Genomic DNA, 8,206 nt, shown 5'->3' with positions numbered 1-8,206 from the left:
GAATTAACCTGAACAATTCAACATTTATAACAGACTCATTTTCCTTTACATGCAGTTCATTTTAATATTTTGACTTCATTACCAGGTCTTCAGTTATTTCTAGTTTATTCCCAACTCTAAAGCATTCAAATGCTTAATAAATACCCTCAAAATACAAAATTGTCTATTCTATACAAAAACTAATATAAAAATGAAGAAGGTTAAGATACCCTTTGCATAAGAGCAGTAGAAACCAAAAGCCTAAATTGCAATTCCTTACCCTAACATCTTAGCGAGGCTGCTTTTGGAAGCCATTTCACAAAATAACTTCAAATGATCATCAGGTTGAGTAGATAAGTATTTAGGAACCCAATCAAAATAGCAATCGCTTCAAATCCAACAAGCTTAGGAAGCCAGCATGGATACGTTCATAACTGAAGATCGCAACTATTTGAAATGACCTTAAAATCTCCAAATCTTATGTTTTTCAAAATAAATAAATGAATAGATAATTAATTAAATAATATAAACTAAAAATAAAAACATGATTAAAAAATTTCCAATATTATGTTTTGTAAAAGAAAAATAAAATCTAGTTATGATCAGTATAACAAGGATGAAGCCTAAAAATTTTCACACAACATACCTACAAAATCCACCAAAACTCCCACACCCAAATTCCCAAATCAAACACTTGGTGATCCATTGGATCAAAGATTCTCTATGATTTACAAAACCAAGCAAAGAATGGAGCAAGAAAAATCAAAGAAAAGAAAAAAAAAATTGACAGTTCAAGCAAACACGATTGAACCAAACACCCTTTAAGTTTGGAAAAAAAAAAAAGAAACCTTAAGATTCCAAACACAAATCAATAAATAAAAAAAAAACATTTCATTTATAAATAAGAAGAAAGACATAGAAAGAAGTAGTAGAAGAAAAAGAAAATAAGGTAAGTCTGATTGGAGATGTAGAGGGAAATTTTCGAAACCTAGTTGTAAAGAACAATGACAAATCTTAGATTCAAGAAACAAAATAAACATCCAAAACCCCTAGAAATTAGAAATTGAATTTTTTTTCTAAATGTTGTGGAAGGTTTGATTGATTCAGTTTGGAAAAATCACTTGTTGTAGAGAAGATAAAGACATTAGGCTTGAAGAATGGAATCCAAGGGTAAAATGGTAAGTTTAGGTTATTTTATATTGTCTCATGGGTTCAATAAATCAGAATGCCACCTCTTTCTGATGAATTCAAATTTAACTTATAAGTGAGATTTTTGATTTATACCAACATCATTTTTTATTCTATTTCTGCCTTCATAAAATTTATCCAAACATGGGAATGAGGGAGAAAAGGAATAAGTTGTCTATTTTCACTCCCCATTCTCGTGTAACAAACACCCCTTAGGGGTTAGGGTTTCCATTACATTTTTTTCTTCCACCATCCAAAGGGAAAGAGAGTTATAGCCTCCGCCCTTCTTTTCTTCCTACCAGAAGTGTGCCAAGTGTTAGAAACCTCGGATTACTCCATTCCCATGCTCTGGATCTTATAAGGTACATGAAAATCTATCATAGGCTCTCTAAATCTATCGCAACGGAAAACTAGGTATTCAAAAACCAATATTGATACCATAGAAGTCATAAATCTAGAGAATGAAGCCACGTACATTTGATTAGGATGTTCTTGGATCGATTCTAATTTATATAGATTACTCCAAAGTTGTAAAGTATCTCGTAACACCATGATCTTTCGCTCGATTACTCTTAATTATGTCTAGGCACTGAGATGATGGAGATCTCAAGGGTGGAGGCTAGTTTTCTTTGAACTAAAAGGGAGAATTACATGACTTAGAAACTTTAACCCCTAAAGGGGTATTTATAGTCTTCCTATTGGGCTTAAGTGACTTAAGCCCACCATGGGCTTGGGTCACTTAATCTAACCCAAAAAGGTTGCTAATTGATTAATTAACCATACAAGATCCTAATTAATCAATTAGCCTAGTATAGGGATACCACTCACTTATTCCTATGCAACCTTGCGTGATTACCAAAACACCTTTATGCACAAAAGTGAATTAAAAATCTAACCCTTATAAATCGTGCCATCAAGGAATATGACCTCAAAGTAGGGACCCATATAAGTATTGACTCCCTCAAAATCAAATTCTGAAATTGACTCAACATTCTACTATAGAGAGTCAACCATACTTCAGTACCCTATGTATATCACAATGAGATACCAAGTGCTTGGGTCCGTGACCTACTATCTACTACATCCAGACTCCCCATGAAGTGGTATCTATAATCTAAAAGGTAATGATATCACCTATCAAGATTACTTCTCAAATCATTGAGTTATAGATCCCATTTTTTATTTTTTTATTTGTGATCAAATGACATACTCTAGCTCCAAAGAGCGTATGTCAAATTCCACTAAAGTAATTACTGTGACCACAAATTTCATGATCACGTGTCTTTTAGATCATCCAATGGAACACACTATCTCAATCCCATGAGATATCCTGGTGCCTTTATTGAGAGTACCTATTGCCACCAATCTCCATCAATAGTGACCTAATCCATAAGGATATACGACCACTTTAGTGTCTCACCCATAGGTTAATGCCTCTTGTTGTTTTTGGTACAAGCTTAATATTCTCTTAAGTTTGAGAGTCCATGCAGTATAGTAGCTTAGTAAATCATGACAATTGATAACCTTGCGTCATGATTCACCGTAGATCCTATTCAGTGTGCATCACATACACTAGTACACTCACCATGGGAAACCCATCTTGATGGCCAAGACAAATCATTCCTCCAAGTAGGAGGTGGTGCACTATAGTTTCTATTGGATTGCCCAAATTCATGAACCGATTATTTATCTATTTACAAGGAACCTATAACGTGTATCTTTTGTGCAACTCTTAATGCACCCAAGTCATGTACAATGTAAGAGGCATGGGTTGAATGGTCAAATTGATGTTAATACACCAAGAGGATAGCAAGGAGATAGTTAAGTCTAACTTTGTTACATCATGTCTTGTTTTGAGAGGCTTAATGCCAACACCAAGAACAAGGTTGAGTCATTGGATGGAAGATCGGAGGTTTATGAGACTTCCAATAACTTCGAGTTTGTTTTTAACACTTGGAATTTAAGGTTTGGGATTATCTAAACCTAAAGGTTAGTACTTTAACCCTAAAGATTATTATTATTTGTTTTTGAAAAAATGGTATTGATTTCGTTGCTTAGATCTAAAATGCCAACAACTACTAGATTGCCCAAATCCATGAATCAATTGTGAACTACTTATCATCTTACAAGGATGACTTGTGTCTTTTGTACAACTCCTAATGACCCAAGTCATATACAATGCAAATGATGTGAGTCTAAATGCTCAAATCAATATCAAAGCATACAATGGATAGATAGAATGGAAACTTAAGTCTAACTTTGTTATATCATGTCTTGCTTTTAAGGGTTTTATCGTAACAAACTCTCACTAGTCCTAAAAGTAGATTGGGCACCATAAAAAAAAAATCTACTTCATAGTCACATCACCTTTCTGAATTATTTCATATAAAAGGTAGCATTTCCTCTCTATACATTTTCTCTTCTAGTGGTACCTCAATTCTTTAGACTGTGTCATCACCTTACTATAATCATAAAACATGATCTTAGATGATACAATTAGGGAAACTATACTTAAGCCAATAGGTTTCCTTTGTTGCTTCAAAAGGAACAACAAATACCACTTAGAGTGAAAACATACCTAAAGGTAGACTTGCGAGAGTTATTATCTGATTGAAAATCTAATTCCCGATACCTAAGCAGTAAAAACTCACTATAAAGACTCACAAGTATATATTCTTCCATTATCCTAAGATACTTATGAGCATATGCTTGACATCTACCCAGACCTCTAATCTTGGATCTACTCACTATCTCTACGGTAAAACAAATATCAAGTCTAACACATAATATCACATACATAAGGCTACCTATTGCAGAAGCACAGAGGTTCTCCTTAAATGTCTAAGGACATTGATCCTTAGAAAGACAACTTCAAACCTAAAAGGTTGAAAACCTTATTGGAGTCTTGTATCATGTACTTAACTAAATATTCATTAGTGTAGGTGATATTGCTAAATGTTGAAGACGACCTCAAAGTTGTTGGAAGTCTCGTAACCCATGATCTTTCGCCCAATGACTCAACCTTGTTCTTAGCACACTTCCGATGGGAAGGAAAGAATGGTGGATGCTATGTATTTCTTTCTCTCTGGATGGTAGAAGACAAAAAGTGATGGAAACCCTAACCCCTATAGGGTATTTATAGGATTCCTATTTGGGTTTCAGTGAATTGAGCGCATATGGGCTTTAATCTCTTAATTTAGCCTAACTTGGGTCCTAATTGATTAATTAGCCCAACATGGCCTAATAATTATTCAATTAACTTAATCTAGAGACCTTGTTCAGTTATTCTTTGCAACCTTGCATAATTACCAAAATGCTTTTGTGCACAAAAGTAAACCTAGAGCCAATTTGACCCTTATAACTTGTGCCAACAAGGTATATGAGCTCAAAGTGGGGATCATTAGGACCCATAGGAGTACTAGCTCCTTTAGAATCCAATTCTAAAGCTGATTGAACATCCCACTATAGAGAGTCAACTGAACTCTAGTATCTTATGTAAATAACAATGACAAACTATGTGCTTAAGTTCGTGACTTGCTATCCATAACATTCAATCTCCCTATGAACTGGTATCCATAGTCTAACAAGGTGAAAGTTATTAGCCTTTCAAAATCACATCTACTATCCTTGAGTTATAGATTCTCCTATTATGTGTTCAATTGAAATATCTTTCCTCTTAAAGAGAGCCTATGTCAAGTTCCACTTAAGGAACTACTATGACAATAGTTTCCATAGACACACCTTAGGATCATCAAAGGGGACACTATGTCTCAATCCTATGAGATATCATGGTGCCTTTATTGAGAATACCTATTGCTATTGACTTCCATCAATAATGAACCATTCATAGGGATTGTATGATAGCTTACGATCTCACCCATAGGTCAAAACCACATGTTAGGGTTTCTTATAAGAACTTTTTTCAATGTCATTCCTAATACATAAGAGGTCCAATTAACTTTATTTAAGAGTGATTGATCATTTATTGCTACTTACTAACTTTAACCTTCATCAATAATAAGCAACATCTTTAGAAGTTATAAAGTTAAAGACAATTTATTATAACTCCTCAGGTAACCATATTTCATGGTACTTATCACTTCCACTGATATAAACATTCTCAATGAACCATACATTGTCAGTTTTAACAATCACTCATGATACTTCGGTTAGGATTATAAATCTTATACCCTTTGGGGTAGTAAGAGATACTTGACATACTCCTAACCAAATAGCATTGAATTACAATTATACTTGATATAACATTTACCACCTTAAAACATCATTATCTAACTTCATACTTTGATTCCATTTGCTTCTGAATCTTATTAAAAGGAAAACTTTAATTAAATATGATTTAATCATACAAAAGAACAAAACTTAATTGTTCTTTTAAATTATATTTTACAATTTATGCAATCATTCAACTATTCATAATTTTTCAATAAAGTGACACTCAACATTTTGAGTTTCCTTTTATGATTCTTGATAATTTCACAAGAATCATCTCTTTAGTTAGTTCATTCATAATTCTTGTAGGCCTTAATCATAGACCTCTTATAAGTTTCATTAGTCTTCAAGACGAATAAATTTTCATCAATTAATCTTGTTTCCTTTCAAAGAAATATGATGACCAATTCAATCATATCATGACACTCATTCTTAATAGTGTTTAGGATAGATTTGAAGTGGTCTATACTAAAACAAGATTGCATAATATGAAAATTTGTCAATTATTTCCAAGATCTTTAGTCTTGAAATCATATCATTTTGAAGGAGTCATTTCTTACATATCATCAAAATTCATGATGATATTAATTAGTCCTTAATAATGGATATTCTTTATTTAGAGAAATAATAATAAACTTAATCTTGCAAAATAATTAGCAAATTTGAGGATAATACTGTAACTTAAAATATCATACTTTCATGATTAAACTTGGTAAGCTATAAGCAAAAACATAGCCAAATTCAAACAAATAATTTAGAAAAACAATACAATATATTGCAACTCTTCTTTAGGTGGATATTACAATATATAATAACTTTGCGATGATTTTAATATATATTTTAATGGATAACTTCATAGCCTATGTTAAAAATACATTTGCCATCTTTGGATGTACAAATATAATCTAACTAAAGTATGTGATTTATCCCATCATATTCATCATTCATGAAGAACCATTGGGTAAATCCTTAAATATCTTTCAATATACTCATTCAACAAGTACTTAAATATGTTGCAAACATCCATAAGTAATGAGTAATTGAATAACATAAGTGTGTATTACTCAATATGAAATTCATGAAACATTCAAGTTCAACCACTTTGGTGATTAACAAACTTTACATTATATGAATTTCAAAAATTTTTGTAATAAATAACATTTACATCTTTAGAGGATGTCTATCAAACTTTCTAGTATGGTTACTTTGGTGACTAACACACTATAAATAATATGAACTCCTACATGATAATATAATTATCATATAAACATTATTTTGATCAATATTTAACTATTATTACAAACATTATATAATAGTTAAACATATAAGTTTATTGGAAAACCATAATTTACAAAAAATATCATCAGAATTGTCAAACATAAATAAAAACTTAATGAGACTTCATAAATAGGGCAAATATCAAGGACTTTCTATGCACCAATAATAATACAAAATTATAAACATGCAAGGCATGTTACTATAACAAGAATTTCAGATTATATGAAAAATTCTCACATAATTAGCTCCATTTAAATTTATGTGAATTCTACCTCCAAATCTCATAAGTGTCAATTTTCATTACATTAACAATAACATCCATAATTTATAATTCATATAAATAATCACCTATCATAAGACCTTCAACCAAATGATCTTTAACCCATAACAATTCGATCAGTCTTATTTGTCAATATATCATCTCATCTATAAGCATTACATAATACGTGATTAATAATAATATTATACAATCTGATAGACACAAAACTTTAAGGTTCGGTCACTTTAGTGATTGAACAAACCATTCATAAGTGAATTTCAAATTGTATAATATAAATAATTATTATAAAATTTAACATTCAAGACATTAAAGTTTGGTGACTATAAACAAACAAAATATGAATATCAAATTAAACAAAATATCAATCATGTTAAACCTTCATAATACTATTATCGAAGCATGAAAGACAATTCGCCAAAAATGACTTATGATCCCGAGTTGTACAATATGCAATTCCTTCATAAAAGGATCAAGTTCATGATATAAAATCATAAAAAAAAATCCAATTTATTCAAAAATCGTATATTAATAACAATCAACAGTTATGTGGCAATTCAAAGCAAATAATAATTGACACAATCATAATTCATATAATAACTTGAAGCCACCATAAATGATTTAAAAAAAAAATCAAATACAAAATATTGACAAAATGTTTCGATTGCAATAGAAAAATACAATCAATAAATTTAATTCTCTCATCAAAATTAGAGAGGAAAATCATAAGTTCTTGAACCATGGCTATGATACCACGTTTTAGTGTTTCTTTATTTATGCAAAATAATAATAACCCTAATTCATGTTGAACAATCATAACCTTAATTCCTACAGAACAATCATAATCCTAATTCCTTAATTATGCAAATCAATCCCTAATTTGCACAAATCATAATGGCTGAGGATTTTAGAACAATATGATTTTCACAGTCACATTATTAAGAGAAGACATACCTTTAATTCATAACGAATTCTTGAAGAGACCAAACAATAAGTATAGTAGCAACCTTGTTTCTCTTCCTTGACCCCTTCACCCTTAGGCTTTTTCTTATGCGTATTATTGATGGAATAGAACATTTATTTTATAGGGTGGAGAGAGAACCGGTTTCCTTTTAGAAATAGAAATGCACTTTCCATCAAAATGCCTTTAATTTAGGAAACTAACTTCTCAAAAAATTAGTTTGTGATAAAATTATGGAATATATGCGTTTATTAATTTTGATGAATAAAATGATTTTAATTTTTTTTTATTCC

The sequence above is a fragment of the Vitis riparia genome, chromosome 10, assembly GCF_004353265.1.
Source record: "Vitis riparia cultivar Riparia Gloire de Montpellier isolate 1030 chromosome 10, EGFV_Vit.rip_1.0, whole genome shotgun sequence".
Classification (NCBI taxonomy): Eukaryota; Viridiplantae; Streptophyta; class Magnoliopsida; order Vitales; family Vitaceae; genus Vitis; species Vitis riparia.
This window is presented reverse-complemented; position numbering follows the sequence as displayed.